Below are 19514 nucleotides of genomic sequence, written 5' to 3'. Positions count from 1 at the left end.
GGATTCCTTGTACCCAAGACTTCAACCCCAGACTGGGCAATAGTTAGACCCCCATCTCTACAAAAAGGAAAAAAAAGTAGGCGGCACGGTGATGCATGTCTGTTATTCCAGCTACTTAGGAGGCTGAGGCTCCTAAGCTCATCTGAATCCAAGAGTTTGAGTTTTCAGTGAGCTAGGCTGATGCCACTGTACTCTAGTCCAGGCAACAGAGTAAGACCGTGTCTAAGGAAAAAAAAAAAAAAAGAGAGAGAGAGAGATTCTACTACTTTAAAATGTCCAGGGGCTGTTCCTGTGGCTCAGAGGGTAGGGTTCTGGCCCCACATACTGAGGGTGGCGGGTTCAAACCAGCCCCTTGCCAAACTGCAACAACAACAGAAAAATAGCCAGGAGTTGTGGCGGGTGCCTGTAGTTTCAGCTACTCAGGAGACTGAGGCAAGATAATCGCCTAAGTCCAGGAGTTGGAGGTTGCTGTGAGCCATGTAACACCACGGCACTCTACCGAGGGCAATAAAGTGAGAGTCTGTTTCTACAAAAATAAAAATAAAATAAAATGTCCAGATAGGGAGTGGAGTATGACAAGTGGGGTCCCCAAATATTGCACAGTAAACAATATTTAGATGTTCTACTGGTCAGCCAGGCTCCTGTAATCCTAACACTCTGGAGGCTGAGGCAGGTGGATTGTTTGAGGTCAGGAGTTGGAGACCAACTAAGCAAGAGCGAGACCTCTGTCTCTACTAAAAATAGAAAACCTAGCTGAGCATTGTAGCGGCACCTGCAGTCCAGCTACTCAAGAGGCTGAGGTGACAGGTTCACTTGAACCTGGGTCTTTGAGGTTGTTCTGAACAAGGCTGATGCCACAGCACTCTAGCTGGGGCAACAGAACAAGACTCTATTTCAACAACAGCAACAAAAAAAAGGATATTCTAATGGCAATGAATATAAAATAATTAATGTTTCTGCAAAAGGCTTGCTTTATTTGCCAATTAATATGGTGTAGAGTACTTTGAATAAAAGCATGATGGGTTATGAGTCTGAACTGAATTGAATTGAATTGAATGGTGTCCTCTCAAAAGATGTTGCAGTTTTGGCCTCTTCATTCCCTCACAACCTGAGATTGTGATCTTATTTGGTAAAAGGGTCTTTGAGGAGTTACTCAAGTTAAAAATGAGGGAATTAGGGTAGGTCCTGATCCAGGATGACTGGGGATGACTGGGGTCCTTATCAAAGGGGAAATCTAGACACAGAGGGACTGTGGCACAGAGGTGAAGCCACAAAGAGAACGTCATCCACAGGCTGAAGATCCCTTGAAGCCACCAGAAGCCAGGAGGGTAGAGTGGGTTCTCTCCCACGGTCCTCCAAGGGACAAAGCCCTGACAACACCTCGATGTCAAAATGGAACTGGGAGAGATTAAATTTTTTTCTGTTTGTTCCTTTGGTGTTTTTTGAGACAGGGTCTCACTCTGTTGTAGAAATGAGGGACACAGAAGTGCTGCAGTTTAACATCATACCTTACAACTCTTGACCGAGGCAATCCACCCACATAAATGGGATCCTTATCTAGATGATTGCGGTCAGAAGATACTCCCAGAGTCTCGCCTTGCTTAGTCTCTTTGTAACTAGTGTTGTACGTGATGACCGCTAGGAGACCAAAAAGGAGGTTGAAAGGAAGAGGCAATGAAATGAAAATCACTTTCTATATTAAAGTAAAATGCACACATCTGCTGACAAAGTTCATTTACGAAGACATCAACTTTTAAATTCTGCAAATTTGACCAGCTGATGTTCTGGGCTATTAAAAGACAAGTGAAAAATCTTCTTGACCAAAGTCAATAAATCCAATATACACGTTGATAAATGACAGCAGTACGGGTGTGGAAGAAAACAGAATGGATTCAATGTTTGATCTCAATTCAGCATTTAATGTTAAATAATGTACGTGGGGGCTGCGCCTGTGGCTCAAGGAGTAGGTCCTGGCCCCATATACTGGAGGTGGCTGGTTCAAACACGGCCCCAGACAAAAACTGCAACAACAACAAAAAAATGTAATTGGAAACCACAGCTAATTATTATACTATTCCTCCCGCAAACTGTGAATTTTGTTGCTTAATATATCAAAGACAATGGCTTTCAATTAGAATATTATTTAAGAATGCCTAGGAAACTAAAGTAGAATAAGGATTGCTGCTTTTAGAAGAATTTGACGGGCAGCAACCAAATCCATTTGGGCACCTACCTTGTTTCCGGTTTCGCTGAAAGGCAATTTTGTACCAGGTCATGTTGCTGTAACATCTGTCTGTAATGAGAGAAAGGGGTCCCGAACCCAGGTAAACAGTAACTTTCACTCTGCTGTGGACCAACTCGATGGATATAGTCTTTCTGTAAAGAAAAGAACACATTTCCCCATGGCTATATCTGGATCCCACGTGTCCCTTTCCCTTCAAGTCAGGAATGGCAGAAACCCAAAATCAAACTCAGAAAACTGGATCTGGCCCCATCACCAGACGTCTATGCTATAAAACTAAAAATGTCCATGAAGGTTTTCTGGAATACTACACAAATAAGAATGAAAACATCCTAGTTGCTATGAAAATCTACACAAATAAGAATGAAACCATCTTCGTTGCTATGAAAATTTACACAAATAAGAATGAAACCACTCTTGTTGCTATGAAAATCTATGCAAATAAGAATGAAACCATCCTCATTGCTATGAAAATCTACAATTTTCATAAGAGAAGTGGAATCTCTTTGGATCTTTTTTATTCAGACTGATAAATGGGCCAGTCCTAAAAAATAAAAGTAGAAGACGGAGAGATGGAAATTACCAGCACATGAGAGGAAGCTGGGATCATGACATTCCTATGAGTGCAATTTAAATAAGGTCCCTGTGGTTGCAGTGAACATAGAACAAAATATATTATTTGAACTCAAAACTTAATAACAAATGTTTAACTGATATGTGTAATGACTGGAAGACTGGTTTCCACTTGGTGCTCTTTTATACGTCCCAAAGGTTCTTTTTCTTTCTTTTTTTTTTTTTTTTTTGGCCAGGGCTGGGTTTGAACCCGCCACCTCTGGCATATGGGGCTGGCGTCCTACTCCTTTGAGCCACAGGTGCCGCCCAGTCCCAAAGGTTCTATAGCAGTGGTTCTCAACCTATGGGTTGAGACCCCTTGGGACTGTATTAAAGGTTCGCAGTAATAGGAAGGTTGAGAAGCTCTGTTCTACAGTAAATTCATATTAACATAATAAATAAATGATGCAAAATGGGGATATTGTATGACATACATACCTATATATTAGTATATGTTCATAAACTTGCATGGCGTACAAATGTATGATTTAATTAGAAAATCCTCACTAAACAAAAGTAAATTCATAGCAATACAAACGTGTGTACATGGGAGGGCTTTGTGCCCAGACTCTTACTGTGCCGTTGGAAGCCAGGTAGAGAAGAAGTCCATTGGGTGAAAAGGTACTGAAGAGCATTATTATCTGAGTCACAGTCGCCCGAAGCGTCTTCTCCACAAAAGAGTACCCACTCCCATCAAAATGGAAGGAAGAGTCTTCATTCTGGGAGCTGCAAAGCAGAAGAGACAAGATACAATCCATTTTCAAGACAGTTAAGAGAACAAACAATAGGTTTATTGATTTCTCCCTCACAAAATTTACGGTAGAGCTATTAGTCTTAAATTGATAACATTAATACTTTGATCACATTAATTAGGTAAACCAGCATACATTAGAACCTCTTGAAGTTGACCACTCAAGGGAGTGTAACAAATTGGTCAACATACAGAAGTGGTCACCATAAGAAACTAGGCCTACTATACTGATATGTACATGTGGTGCATGTCCTGTGGTCCACCACCTCCCTACACTGACCACTCCCTTAAGTTGCCCTAATTTTCATACACCAGACATGCATCACAGGTACTCAATGTATAACAGGCCTAGGTCTTTATGTTGACCACCTCCGTATGTTGACGTGTTTGGTGCAGCCCCTTGAGTGGTCAACTTACAGAAGGTCTACTACCACATGCTTGCCTGAGTTTAAGCCAGTTGCTTTATAAGGAAAAGCAAGTTAATGTAGGCAGTGTTCACTCTAGTAAGAAGAAAGTTTTTCACAGGAGGATAATGCTATAAATATTTCTACTTATTTAGATTTGTTTGTTTGTTCTAGTTTTCTTCAATGTAACTATCTTTTCTTAATTCCAGTGCCCTCGACAGAACAATTTTTATATTGGCATTTATCATCTTGTGCCGTTTTATTTTTTAACTCACTTCATTTATTTATTTAGAGACAGAGACTCACTCTTTCCCCAAGCTAGATTGCCCTGGAAATACTTTAGCCTACAATCTCAAACTCCTGTACTTAAGTGATCCTCCTGCCTCAGCCTCTCCAGTAGCTGTGACTACTGGCTTCTGCCATCATGCCTGGCTAATTTTTCTATTTTTAGAAAAGGCAGGGTTTCTTCTTACTCAGGCTGGTCTTGAACTCCTAAGCTCAAGGGATCCTCCCACCTCAGCCTACCGGAGTGCTAGAATTGTAGGTGGGAGCCACCACGCCCAGCCACCCTCTGCTGGTTTTAACTAATACATCAGGTAAAATAGTATTATATGGAAAACAAACATGTACCAGAAGGATCATTAAAAAAATCACTGAGGCTTTACACCCGTAGTGCAGTGGTTACGTCACCAGCCACATACACCGACATTGGCGGTTTTGAACTCGGCCTGGGCCAGCTGGACAACAATGACAACTGCAACAACAACAAAATGGCCGGGTGTTGTGGCGGCGCCTGAAGTCCCAGATACTCGGGAGGCTGAGGCAAGAGTTTGAGTGTGACGCCACAGCACTCTACCAAGGACAAGATAGTGAGATTCTGTCTCGAAAGAAAACAAGAAAAAATCATAGATATCCTCAAAAATCTGCCTGATGAGTTTAAAGACCTGCTTTACTTTGTGGGGTGAATGTATGGCTTACACAGACCTGCACCGGAGGGCCAGGGCACTGCTCAGATAATTGTGTTCCACACCAGAGCTGCACCGGAGGGCCAGGGCACAGCTCAGGTAAGCGTGTTCCACACCAGACCTGCACCGAGGGCCAGGACACTGCTCAGGTAAGCATGTTCCACACCAGACCTGCACCGGAGGGCCAGGGCAATGCTCAGTTAAGTGGGTTCCCTGGTCTTCCTCCTATACTTCAAAAGGCTGACTGGACTCACTGTTCATTTAGAGTAATTCATCTGGGACACAACATAGTTATGTTTTAAAAATAATTTTTTGGACTGTAACATAGGGCTTGAGAGTAAAATCTGGATTAGGATGGTTTGGGGGTAAGAATTCACCTTCTCCCTAAGTGAAGGTGTAACAACCAAACCCAGTGCCTCATGTCCCAGCAAGACAGGACATCCAGTGAGAAGAAAGAGTCCCCAAGCTGAGGAAACAAAACAAAATAAAGAACAGCAGTGCTTTGTAAGCCTGAGGTTTCCCATTTACAGCTACCTGCATTCTTGCTTTTTCAAAAACTTCCATCATGTGATCTCTTTTAGGAGGTGTAATTCCCAGGAAATGCACTCTGCATAAATTCTTAAAACAGTGTGGTTTGATTCTGAAGTTTTTGTGCTAAAACCTTTGGCTGCAGTCACAGACTCCAGAACCAGATGCCTGGAGTTCAAATCCCAGTTTCCCAATTTACTAGCTGTGAGAACTCAGAAAAGTTACTTAACCAGTGTCCCATTCTCTTCATCTGTAAAATTTCTAATAATAGAACCTCTCTGGGAGTGCTATGCATGAGTTAGAATACATAAAGTTCTTGAACCGGTGCCTGGCCCCCAGCAGATGCTCACACTACATGAGCTCTTCTGACTCTGCTGTGTTCCGAGCTCCTCCCTACACTCCCTTCATCAGGCCTATTAAAAGCTGAGCCACCTCAAAGATTACATGCCTTGCCACAGACACACCCCAAGAAACTGAAGTTTCAAAGAAAACTCTGGATATCTGTCTTGTCCCTGTGCAGACACCTTCTCTCCCAGACCCTGAAAGCAATCTTTTCTCAGGAAGGTGAGTCCTGAGCCCTTCCCTCAACAGGGCCTGTTCAAGCCAGGCAGCTGTGCAGGATGAATTCACATAAAATGATGACTGACGAAACTGTCTGCAGGCTCGTTCCCCTGGGGGCAGTGTCATGTTTCTGGGGCCTCCCCACGTCCCCGGGTTCTCAGGGGCTACTGCAGGATTTTGTTCTATGACCAGAGGCTCATATGAGTCTCCAGTTAGCCCCGGGGCCTGTACCCAAGGGGGCCATAGGAAGATGGCTCCAGCCTTGTGCCCAGTTGAGGGACACAAGACAGCACTTTGTGGATAGCTCTGTTCTTGAATTTGGAAATGCCCCCATTATTCTGAGGGCACATGTGGGAGCCACATAGTCAGCAAACCCAGCTATCAGTCCTGTGAGTCTGGAGGACTCACCAGCCCTCCCTAATCTCCAGCTTGTCATTCCTGAGATTCAGATAATCCTGTGTTGACCTTAGAGCAAGTGTGTGGGGGTGATGTGGGGTGTGAGATAATCCTGGGCCTTGTGTTCAGGCTGCTGCCTCTGCTGCCCTTCACACACCTTGGCACAGCCCCTCACAGCTGCTTTTTGTATACAGGCCATTTCCCTAACCATGAGCTATCCCAGGAGACAGACTGTGTGGCTGATGTAGACTCAGCCAGTGCCTAAGAAAAGGCCCTGGTCCAAGGTCAGCCAGTGGCCAACACTGTCACCACAGCCACTCTTAAGTAATGCAAGGATTGTGCCCATTAACTAAATAAAAAAGTTTTTCTATATTCATTTTAATGATAACTGTTAGAATTAGTGATTAATTTTATAATATCCTTTTAGAATTTAAGGGATTGTTCACAATTATAAACAGTGATCCCACATAAAGAAGTGTAAAAATGTAGTCAAGGAGGAATAAAAAAGAAATCAGCATGTTGACTTGCTATGTGAGTTACACTTATGGGTTAACACTCATAAACTTTTTTTTATTTTTTTTGTTAGAGACAGAGTCTCACTTTGTCAACCTCAGTTGAGTACTGTGGCATCTCAGCTCACAACAACTTCCAACTCCTGTGCTTAGGTGATTCTCTTGCCTCAGCCTCCCGAGTAGCTGGAACTACAGGTGCCCACCACAACACCCGGCTATTTTTTTGTTGCGGTTTGACCGGGCTGGGTTTGAACCGGCCACCCTCGTTATATGGGGCCAGCGCCTTGCCCATTGAGCCACAGGCGCTGCCCCCCTCATAAATTTTTTTAAAAATCTAAAGGATATCAATGGAGCACCCTCATGATTTCATAATGGTAAATTACACAAAGAGGAAAAATGCAAAATGAATTCTAATCACAGTCAGCCAAAGTGAATTATTATTAAAATTAGGTTGTTATTCCTTCTAAAGTTTTTGCCTAAGGTTAGGGGAAGGGGGTGGGGTTTATAATGAAGACAGCTCAATCCATTCACAAACAGAATCAAAGCCCCCCGTCTGTGTCTATATCAGTACCTGCTAAAGTATTTTCTGCATGCTCCTTTTAAAAAAGGGTTCAGGGTCGATTCATTTGGAAAATTCTGCAACTCCACCTTCTCCTCAGGACTGGGTTACCATGCATATTAGCACACCAATGATAAATACAGGCTAAGATAGTCTTGCAGCAAAAAAATTTTAATTTTTTAACTTAGTGCTTCCAAAACATTCGTGATCAGGATATCTATTATAGGCTATCTATTCATGTCCTACCAAACTGGTATTCTTTACAAATACCAATTACTGGAAATGTTGGCCAATAAACACAAGAATAGCCTGCTGACTTGTTCAGTCTGCAGAAAAGCGCAATTCACCAAGCCCTAGTTTTCTTTTCTTTTTTTCTTATTTCTACTTTATTCTTTAATTTTTTTTTTTAGTAATCTCTGTAATTTTAAAGAGACCTTTGTACATTTTGTTGTTTTTTTCCAAAGACCTGGTTCTTGGATTTATTTTTTTTTTATTAAATCATAACTGTATACATTGATATGATCATGGGGCATCACACACTCGCTTCATAAACCATTTGACACATCAATCCTGTAATTCCTCTGCTGGGCATATACCCAGAAGACCAAAAATCACAACATAACAAAGATATTTGTACCAGAATGTTTATTGCAGCCCAATTCATAATAGCTAAGTCATGGAAAAAGCCCAAGTGCCCATCAATCCACGAATGGATTAATAAATTGTGGTATATGTATACCATGGAATACTATGCAGCCTTAAAGAAAGATGGAGACTTTACCTCTTTCATGTTTACATGGATGGAGCTGGAACATATTCTTCTTAGTAAAGTATCCCAAGAATGGAAGAAAAAGTACCCAATGTACACAGCCCTACTATGAAACTAATTTGGGACTCTCACATGAAAGCTATAACCCAGCTACAACTTAACAAAAGGGGGAAGTGGGAAGGGGGGAGTGGGTAGAGGGAGGGGGATCGGTGGGATCACACCTGTGGTGCATCTTACAGGGGTATTTGCGAAACTTGGTAAATGTAGAATGTAAATGTTTTGGCACAGTAACTGAGATAACGCCAGAAAGGCTATGTTAACCACTGTGATAAAAATGTGTCAAATGGTTTATGAAGCCCTAGTTTTCTTGAGCTGATAAGTCTCTGTGGTCCACCAGCTGAGTGTGGCAGCTGCCCTCTATCCACAAGCCAGGCCATGTGTTATCAGGAGGACACAGCATGTCAGGCTCCCTCCTCCTCCTCATCATCAGTCAAAGGTCCTGGGTGGGTGGGAATCTGTGGGGCAGGTGTCTCAATGAGAACAAAACTGACCACACAGAAAACTGACTTCCTCTTTCCAACAAAAGACAAAAAGAGCCAGCAACCATCACCTTCACTCAGGGCTGTAACTGGAGGTCAAGGGATTCAAAATAACCCTGAAGATGACAATGAAAATAGGGGACATTGTAACAGCTAAAGTAGGGGGACATTTTCCAGATTAGAAACATTAAAATGTTCTGATTAGGCAACTGCTGTTAACAATTTTCCTTTCTAACCGTGAGGTTTCAGCAGGGGTGGGAAACCTGCAACCTTAGGGAAACTTGTGGCCTTCTAGATCTTTAAGTGTGGCCTTTGGACTGAATCCAAATTCTACAGAACAAATCCTTTAATTAAAAGGGCTGCAGCAGGGAAAGATGATGCTTTTCTTAACTCCTTTGGTGCTTAAAAACAATCATGAAATCAGAAGGCTATAGGGTGGGGTTGCGGCATTTTTCACGTTACAATTACTAAATTGCTGGAGAGTTCTTTGGTAGGAACTCTGTGTAAGAAAAAAGAGACAGAGTCTCACTATGTCCCCCTCAGTAGAGTGCTGTGGCATCACAGCTCACAGCAACCTCAAACTCTTGGGCTTAAAATGCCCGGCAGTTTTTCTATTTTTAGTAGAAATGAGGTCTCCCTGCTGCTTGGGCTGATCTCCAACTCCTGAGCTCAGGCGATCCATCCACTTGGCCTCCCAGAGTGCTAGGATTACAGGTGTGAGCCAACTCAAGTTGCTTTTAACTGATCTTGTCACACTTGCTGTTAATTACAGATATTTATCTGAACAGAGCAGCCCCTTAGATGAGAGAACTTAGATGTCACAATTCTCTAATAGCAAAAGACAATTTATTGTCTTAATTATTAGAGTGCTAGAAAGCAGACCTTACTTACTTAAGGGACTATAGCTACTTTATTACAAAATAACAGGGCAGGTATTGAGCTTGGTGAGACTGAGTTATTAAATGCCTCCTATTATATTAATATGTGCAAAAAGATGTTGTTCTCCACTTACAAATGCATTTCATTTCTAGAATTATACAACTTGGTTAGTAATAGGAAAGTATTTATCTGTAAAAATTGTGTACACACATACCCCTCATTCTTGGAGGAATAGTGTTTTTTTTTTTTTTTTTTTTGAGACAGTCTCAAGCTATCGCCCTGGGTAGAGTGCCGTGGCCTCACAACTCACAGCAACCTCCAACTCCCGGGCTCAAGCGATTCTCTTGCCTCCACCTCCCAAGTAGCTAGGACTGCAGGTGCCCTCCACAATGCCTGGCTATTTTTTGGTTGCAGCCATCCTTGTTGTTTGGTGGGCCCAGGCTGGATTCAAACCTGCCAGCTCAGATATATGTGGCGGGCGCCTTAGCTGCTTGAGCCATAAGCACCGAGCCTCTTGGAGGTATTTTCAAAACAAAAATGTACAGTGATTTCCCCACAATTTAACTGTGGCTCATTGAGACAGAGGTTGTTTGAAGAAAAGTCTGAAGCTTTTAGAGTTTATGATCCACAAACAAAGCATATGGTACACATACAAGATGCAGCAAAAAGAGCACTTCTTTTTAAAGAGTTAAAAATTATGCCCAAGAGATAATCTATTTCATATCCTTTGCAATAAAATAAACAATAGCACAACCCCTCTGATGTGCATTAAGTTTTTTCCACAGCCCTCAGATGTTAACAGAATGACACATCACGTGTAAAATTGTGGTGACATCTCACCTTCCAAAGCAGCCGTGACATTTACCCTCCCTTTCTAGGTGGTTCCACAGGCTGATGGATTTTCCATTTAAGAAAGCTTCTCCCATGCAGTCTCTGAAATGGTTACCTTCACGACAGGAGATTTCTGATGTAAGGAAACAAACACATAAGCTACATTTAGTTTACTTGATGAAGTGAAAAAAATACTCCCAGAGCACAAAACTCCCTGAGAACGCAAATGGAACAAATTTAAATTTTGAGAGAGTAACATTCAGAAAAACGGCCAGTTTGTAATCACTGGATTTCCTTTTAGTTATGAAGTGGGATTTTAGAATGAGCAGGAACTAGACAGGATCTTTTTTTTTTTTTTTTTTTTGTAGAGACAGAGTCTCACTGTACCGCCCTCGGGTAGAGTGCCGTGGCGTCACACGGCTCACAGCAACCTCTAACTCTTGGGCTTACGCGATTCTCTTGCCTCAGCCTCCCGAGCAGCTGGGACTACAGGCACCCGCCACAATGCCCGGCTATTTTTGGTTGCAGTTTGGCCGGGGCTGGGCTTGAACCCGCCACCCTCGGTATATGGGGCCGGCGCCCTGCTCACAGAGCCACAGGCGCCGCCCACTAGACAGGATCTTAAGGATCATCTTGGTTACTGCTGGAGAAAGCTTCTTTTACATATGAGGAAACAGAGACCCGGGGGATGTGGTTGGTCTGCTGAGGGTCCCCTACACGATTCCAGGTCCAAGGAGCTCAACTGCATTTAACAGGGGAGGGTTAACAGATGAAATAAACATGGTAGGCCCCTTTGCTAAGCACCAATCAGTATCAGTCAACCATTAGCTAAAGAAACTTTATAGAAATTAACACGGAATATTGAATTTCCTGTTTTGCCATTAGAAAAGAAACCCAAAACAACAAAATGAGCCATTGGCTTCCTGTCATTGATTACATCATTGAACAAGCACCAGACTAGGTCTGCAGGTGAGTTGTTACAAAGCAAAACAATAGAAGTAGAAAAATCTTCATCTGCCTGAGACCTACTCAACAATTTAAAATATTAATTTTGTAGATGGGTAAAGTCAGCCAATCGGTCCTGTTCAGATCAACTTTCAGAACGTTACCTTGATTTGTCCTCCTAGTCCTCCAACGAACATGAGTGTTGAATTGTTTATATCCAGAACCTTGGCTGTTCCAGGGGATTTACTTGTTTTTGATGGTGGCTTTTGATTTGAGCTCATTTCCTTTACACTCAGTGAGACAATGTTTACAAATGTAAGGGTCACAAAGAATCATAAAAAGAACTTTCAATGGGAAGAATGATGTGTGTGTCACTGAATAATCTGACACTTCCCTTTTCCTTCTACAGATTAAAGTCGCCATGTCTGCGGACAGAGACTGCGTCAGGATTATTCAGTGACACACACAGCAAGCAGCAGGTCCAAAGTGCTATCCTATAATGAATTTTCCATGTGGGGCAGGCTGCTTCTCTTGATAATGCACACTACTTTGTGTTTCAAAAAGTGAGCAATCAGATGATGGTAAGAATGATTTTGTTTGGTAACATGTTTACATATGGAAAAATCCTCTTTTAATAGGGTATCATAGGAAACTGTCTCACTCACATGAGATTTAATTCTTTAAGGACAAGGAACTTATCACCTTGAAATCTTTCCACCTGAACAAAGAGGATATTTGATGATCATCTGGTAAATTGAGAGGCTCATTTGACAAATATTTATAGAACAATTACTGCACTTGCCACATTATTTCTTGGATTAGTAATGATTTGCATATGTATCTTACATTAACCTTAAAGATTCTAAGTTGGCATTAACTTTTGCATTCAGAGCCATCCTTTGGGCTGACATTTGTTTGTTTTTGCCACTGTAACTGAAGCAAATGGAAGCCAGAGGTCACGGAAACCCACATTTCTTTTCTGATAGTGAGGGCAGTGAGGAGGGGTCACAGAACGCCCAGAAAATCCCCTCCCCCAGAACACAGCCAGCACATGTCCTAAGGGTGGCTGTAAAAACTCTCCTGAGCTTTGAACTTTTCCAGATGCCCAGAGGCTTACGAATTTAGTGACCTGGATTTGTACGACATTTGTGGGTCTACAAACTGTCTCCTCAGACTCCTTTAGAGGACGAGGCCAAAGCCGCACAGACGTTCTGAAGAGTATTGTGATTATTAAAACTAAGTTGGTAGAATGAAGAAGCAGCACCATATAAAACCAATGAAACTCAGAGGGTCGGTAACACTTGTATCACCGCGTTCTGTTCCCTCGAGGCTGATGTAGCCGTAAATCTAGGCCTACCAATAGCTCTCCATAAAGACATGGAGGTTTCTTGGCTGATGATGTTTGGAAACATGCTAATAAAAAGCAAATCTCAAAGAAAATGAGTTGGGTCACTGGTTTAAATACACCAAGATGAGGCTGTGAGGACCTGGGGTTACTAGGACCTGGTGTGCAGGAATTCTGGGGATGGGGCGCGACCCAGCCAGGCTGCCAAGAGCCAGGGATACAGAGAGCCCGGGGCCCCGACTCACAGAAGCTGCTTGTTTCCAGGCCTGGCTGATCAGCAGTTTAATTTCGGAAAGGTTTCTGTTCAGATTCTCTTCTAAAATCTTCAAAGGTTTCAACTGATCAAATAGAAGGTTGGCTTGTGTTTCCACATCTTTTTTCTTTCCACTAACAGAGCTGGCAAATGCAACAGGGCAAGGGGTGAAAGGGAAGGAGGAGAGGGGGAGAAACAAGATAGTGAACTGTTCATCACTAATGCACCAGGAAAACAGAATATCCTAATAATCATTCTGTGAATTATTGGTAAATATTTGAAAAATGCACCAGTAGCATGCATTTACCCAAGGCTCTTCTTTATAAATGCTAATCATATGTTAGCACGTTTTTCCTTTTAAGGACGGTTATGAGCAAGGCCCCGTTGAATGTTGAGTGAGCACGATGCAGATTTAAAAACTGCGAGGAAGGGCCAGGTGCCGTGGTGGCTCATGCCTGTAATCCCAGCACTGTAGAGGCGGGTGGATGGCTAGAGCTCAGGAGTTCAAGACCAGCCTGAGCAAGAGTTGAGACCTAGCTACCAAAACCAGAAAAATTAGACAGGAGATATGGTGGGTACCTGTAGTTCAACTACTCAGGAATCTGAGGTTAGAGGATCGCTTAAGCCCAGGAGTTTGAGGTTGTCATGAACTATGACCCCACAGCATTCTAACACCCATGGTGACACAGCGAGACTCTGTCTCAATAAAAACCCCCAAAAGACCCTCCAAGGAAGGACACTGCCGTACTGGTCAGGTTCGAGTCATGCAGGAGCTTGTTTGTCTCTCACAATGTGGCGTTGACCCCGGACAGGCCAGTCGACGTGTCGAGCAGCTTCCAGCTCAACCCCCTGCCACATCTGCCAGCGTGCTCATAGCGCTCCTGTTTACAGATGTGGCCAGCTCTTTAGTTCTGGCTCCTTGGTGTCCCACATCTAAAATAAATATATACGTAAGTGAGCCCTCTGCTGATTACACACAGGGAAAAGAATAAAAATGTGACAAATACAACTTTAAAGAAAAATATGTTATGGTAGTTTACTGATTGTTGAATACAAACTGAGCCTTCTTTGCTTTTTTTTCTTTTGGGCAGTGGTCAATGGTCTACAGAGCTTCTTGTTTTCCATGGAAATACACCTGCATATAACATGCTCTACTACTTCTTTGTAAAAGAAAATAAAAACCTCAATGTCACCTCCCCACCAGCCCCTACAACTAAAGTTTGTTTGATTCTGTGCTAAAAATGAATTACAAGTTTATCTGCACAGGGAGAAGACCAGAGAGAAGAAGGATCAGACTTGCTTCCTGAAATTAACATTCTTACTAAAATTAACAGAAAAATATCAATAACAGAAAATTATCTAACTCATAGTTTCTCAGTAAGGGATCAATCATATTACCCATGCCCCTCCCGCTCTCCCTTGCTGACAGGCACGGGGTGGGGGGGGTGTCTCTGTTTTCACAACATCTGGGAAGAGCTAAACAGAAAGAAAAGAAATGTGCATTTTTAGACCTATTGACTTGAAACTACTTTTGAAATTCTGTTTTACAGCCTCAAACAGCTCCTGGACAGACAGCTTAGGTGTGAGCTCCTACTCAAAAAAAACAAACAAAAAAACCCACCAAAACCCCCCTACCACTACCTCTGGGGCAGAATTACTAAGATCACAACCACCACTGACAAACCTGTCCTTCCCTCTGCTGGGGGCCTGCCACTAGGAAGAGGGACGGAGCCGATGCTGGGTTCACAGCAGCCTGCGGATTCAGCTACAGCCATAAATCTTCTTCACCCGCTTTACAACAACTGAAGAAAAAGCCAGAATTCCTGGTTATCTCAGCCAACAATATCTCTCTGTCTTTCACTGTGTTTTCTATTTTTCCTGTCTACATAAAGTAAAATAAACTTTTTCTTCTTTCTATCCTGATCTTTGTCTGGAGAAATCATTCTCAAAACCGGCCTGCTCTAGAGCAGGGACATGTGTGGAACCGATGCTTCCTTCACTCCCTCCCTCTTCTCATAGCTCCCTTGTCCTGCGTAAAAGGTACATATTCCTGGGTGTCACAAGAATGTGACTACTTTGTCTCACTACAGCTGCCCCCTCCCCACTTTTTTTTAATGCCCTACTCCCCTTTAAATCCTGAAAACTCCAAATTCCACTTTGGAAAAATAGCCACAAATCTAGAGGTGGTCTGTGTTTGTCCCAGGCATGTCTTCAACTTGGGCTTGAAAAACCTCCATTGATTGGGATTTGTGCTTCAGTCACTTATTTGGATTCAATACTCTTTCAGGGACAAATTAAATATATATATATACATACATATATATATATATTTTTTTTTTTTTTTGAAGACCAAGTCCTACTTTGTCATCCTTGGTAGAGTGCTGGGGCATCTTAGCTCAAAGTAACCTCAGATTCCTGGGCTCAAGTGATTCTCTTGCCTCAGCCTCCCAAGTAGCTGGGACGTGCCCACCACAATGCCCGGCTATTTTTAGAGACGGGGTCTTGCTCTGGCTCAGGCTGGTCTTGAACTTGTGAGCTCAGGCCATACACCCGCCTCAGCCTCCCAGAGTGTTGGAATTACAGGAGTGAGCCACCACACTTGGCCTAAATTAAATAATTTTTGATCCCAATTCTTTGGAATATGATTTCAATATACAATGAGATCATGAAAAGTATGGGCTAATAACCCCACGCTTGGTGTCTTATATATTAATAAGCTAAATTTCTTTACTTGGGTTCTTTTATCACCCCTTGTTGCCACAATTAAACACATTCTCCACCTCAATTCATATCTGGTTAAGAAAGCTTTGTAAAGAAAGTCTGCAGTCAAGAAGGACTTAGGATAGAGGACTGGCCTTTGCCCACAGCATCAACTGGATGCAGAAATAATAGCAGAACAAAGACTAAATACCCATTCAAGGTAAACTGGAATCAGCTGTACTAAAAAAAATCTGGGTAAGGATTTTTTTTAAAGCACTATTAATTTTTAAAGTGTTTTATCACAAATAAGGTGAAACATTAACAATAGAAGAAGCCAGATAAAGGGTATACAAAATGGCCTTTTTATCCTCCTTGCAATTTTTCTTTAAGTGTGAAATTATCTCCAAATGAAAAGTAATTAAATTGTTTAATTAAAATATTAGGTCAGGCACACTGGCTCACACCTGTAATCCTAGCATTCTGGGAGGCTGAGGCAGGTGGATTGCTTGAACTCAGGAGTTCAAGACGAGCCAGACAAAGAGAAAGACCCCATCTCTACTAAAAATAGAAAACTTAGCTGAGTATCATGGCAGGATTCTGTAGATGCAGCTATTTGGGAGGCTGAGGTAAAATGACTGCTTGAGCCCAAGAGTTTGAGGTTGCTGTGAGCTACGATACCACAGCACTCTAGCCTGAGGCAACAGAGTGAGGCTCTATCTCAAAAATATATAGAGATCTACACCACATTATCCTTTAAAAAAAAGGAAAGGAAAAATGCACTTCCAGATCAGAAAATCCTCTATTGATTCAAAGTAAGAGATAATTCCAGGGCTCCCAGCACATCTCTGCTGGACACGCTCAGACTATGTCAGAAACTTAGCAGGCACACCTGGGAGCAGAGCTTCTGCACCTTGTTAAGACTTTCAAAAAATGCGTAGGAAGAACCAAGGAGAAGTTTGAAGTGGTATAAATAATGAACTGCAGCACAAATCATTCATATTACACTTAAAAAATTATTCTACTTAAAATGCTAATGAATACTGCATTACCAAACCATCAATATGAAGGTGATGGGTGGGCCTATTTCAGAATGTTTGATTGCCTCATGAAGGAAGATGACCAAGTCAGAATTCTTCCACTTACTACATGTATAATAAACCTGGCATTTTCTCTTCAGGCAGGTAAAGGGCAATCTGGCTTCCTTCCTTACTCATCTTTTTGGATGCCTCTTCTTTTATCGAAGTGCTATGTCAAGCTCATTTCAAAAATAATCAATTAAGATGGCTCTATAAAGTCTCTGTTCTAATATTCTACTATGTCAGTGTAAATGTTCTGAAGTTATTTAAAAAGAAAGACCCGGTGATCTTCACTTCTCAATCATATTCCTTTACAGATAAAACCTTTATCAGTCTTGATGATTTTCCAGTGGGGACTCTGGTTGGACTGCCTGAGGCAGGCCTGCCTGTGCTCCTGTGTGGTGCTCTTAGAAGGAGAAGACATTGTTAGATCCATAAACTCCTTTCTACTTACCTTCAGGAATTGCTCTATGTATCGAGAGTGATTCATTGGTCTGCCTGGTAATTTTATCAGCGTTCTTTTGAAATGTTTGCTGTATTTCTCAATTTACTCAGTTCCGATGCAATACCTATTTAAAGAGAAGGGGGTGGAAATGTTCTCTTTTAGGTTAGCCTACTAAAAAGTTGCCTAGGAAACAGCTTTCTTTATCACTTCTGACCCATCTACTGAATCAATAGCTTAATATGGAGAATCGCAATATGGAAAGTTTTCCAGCAAGACTTAGCACCATCCATGATGGAGAGTAAGAGTGTGTTTTTAGCCAGCTTGGTCTTTTTTTCCACTTTGCTTATTGCACTTTCTCACTGATATTTCTTCTTAAATTTCATCCCCAGTTTTGAGCTAATAAAATGAAGAACTGTGTTTAAATCACGCAGTGTTAACCAGACTCACCAGCTCCCTGTTCACACTTTATCATGGTCACCTTTCTCCTCTGGGCTATGAACCTCAAACATGGGATTCTATCGGGAGCTCCTTGTCCTCCCTCTACTTCCCTGGCCATCCCGCTGTCCCTTCCGGACACCCAACTAGGACTCAACTCAACCTCCTTCTCAAGTTTGGTAAAAGATTTTACTTTTAAAATTTCTTCTTTTTTTTTTTTCTTGTGGTTTTTGGCCGGGGCTGGGTTTGAACCCGCCACCTACGGCATATGGGACAGGCGCTCTACTCCTTGAGCCACAGGCGCCGCCACTTTTAAAATTTCTGTTCATAATATACAATCACATTTACATTTTGAACACAAGGTTAATGTAATTTCTTTCTTTTTTTTTTTTCTTTGGAAACAGAGTCTCACTATGTTGCCCTCAGTAGAGTGTTATAACATCACAGCTCACAGCAAACTCAAACTCTTGGGCTTAGCGATTCTCTTGCTTACCAGGTAGCTGGGACTACAGGTGCCTGCCACAATGCCTGGCTATTTTTTTGATCCAGTTGTCATGTCACTCAACCCAGGTCAACAGAGTTAAGACTGTCCAAAAAAATAAATATATAATGGTACAGGGCACAGTGACTCACTGTGCTAGTAATCTTAGCACTGTGGAAGGCCAAATCAGGTTGATTGCCTGAGCTCAGGAGTTTGAGACTAGCCTGAGCTAGAGCAAGACCCCATTTCTAGTCCCTGTGGCTCAGCGGGTAGGGTGCTGGCCCCAAATACCAAGGTGGTAGGTTCAAGCCCAGCCCTGGTCAGCTAAAAAAAACAGCAATGACAACTACAATGGAAAAAAAAAAAAAAGCGGGGCATTGAGGCGGGCTCCTGTAGTCCCAACTACTTGGGAGGCTGTGGCAAGAGAATCACTTAAGCCCAAAAGTTGGAGTTTGGAGGTTGCTGTGAGCTGTGACCCCATGACACTCTACTGAGGGTGACAAAGTGGGACTCTGTCTCAAAAAAAAAAAAAAGACCCCATTTCTAAAAACAGCTGGGCATTGTGCCGGGCACCTATAGTCCCAGCTATTTGGGAGACTGAGGCAAGAGGATCACTTGAGCCCAGGAGTTTGAGGTTGCCATGAGCTGTGATGTCACAGCACTCTACTGAGGGTGACAAAGTGAGACTCTGTTTAAAAAGAAAAAGAAAGAAAGAAAGAAAAACAGAAAGAAAGAAAAATATACAAGTAAGGTAAGTTAGTGTTGGGGTTCAAAGTTTTAAGAAGCTAAAAATGATGTTGACACAGGAGAATCTGATTGCCAGTTCTAACTATGCAGGATGGAACATGTCAGACTCACCTCAAACTCTCTCAGGTTGGCGCTGGCCACGAGCAGCAGACGGTCGCTTTCCTGGCTCTTTCCCTCTGCGTCCTTCACTAGTGTCCTGGCAGCCTGCAGCTGTCCATTGTGCTCGGCCAGGAGCCGGCTTGCTATTTCTTTCAACACTTCCAACTCTTCCTGTGGCTTCTGGTATGCTTTCTGAATTTATGACAGTAAGTCTTGAGCAGCCCTGATAAATGTGAATAGTCCCCACAGTAAGCAAATGAACAGCAAAACTTGTTCTTTCACATGACAGCAGAAGGAATTTTTACATATTCATACCATGTTTCTCCCTGAAATCGTGACACAGCATAACTGTTTAAGCATGGAAACTATTTTTCCAAGATAGCTACAGATATGGAAGATTTACACTTTATCCTTAACAAATTACTTTTATTCACAAAATT

General features: G+C 42.3%; 1 pseudogene; it reads right to left on the bottom strand.

The window, feature by feature from the left end:
* The window catches only part of LOC128579315 (laminin subunit alpha-1-like), a 40269-nt pseudogene extending 21087 nt beyond the window's left edge, over window positions 1-19182 (bottom strand).
* Window positions 19183-19514: the final 332 nt, after the last annotated feature.

The sequence above is a fragment of the Nycticebus coucang genome, unplaced genomic scaffold, assembly GCF_027406575.1.
Source record: "Nycticebus coucang isolate mNycCou1 unplaced genomic scaffold, mNycCou1.pri scaffold_44, whole genome shotgun sequence".
In the NCBI taxonomy this organism is placed as follows: Eukaryota; Metazoa; Chordata; class Mammalia; order Primates; family Lorisidae; genus Nycticebus; species Nycticebus coucang.
This window is presented reverse-complemented; position numbering and strand designations above follow the sequence as displayed.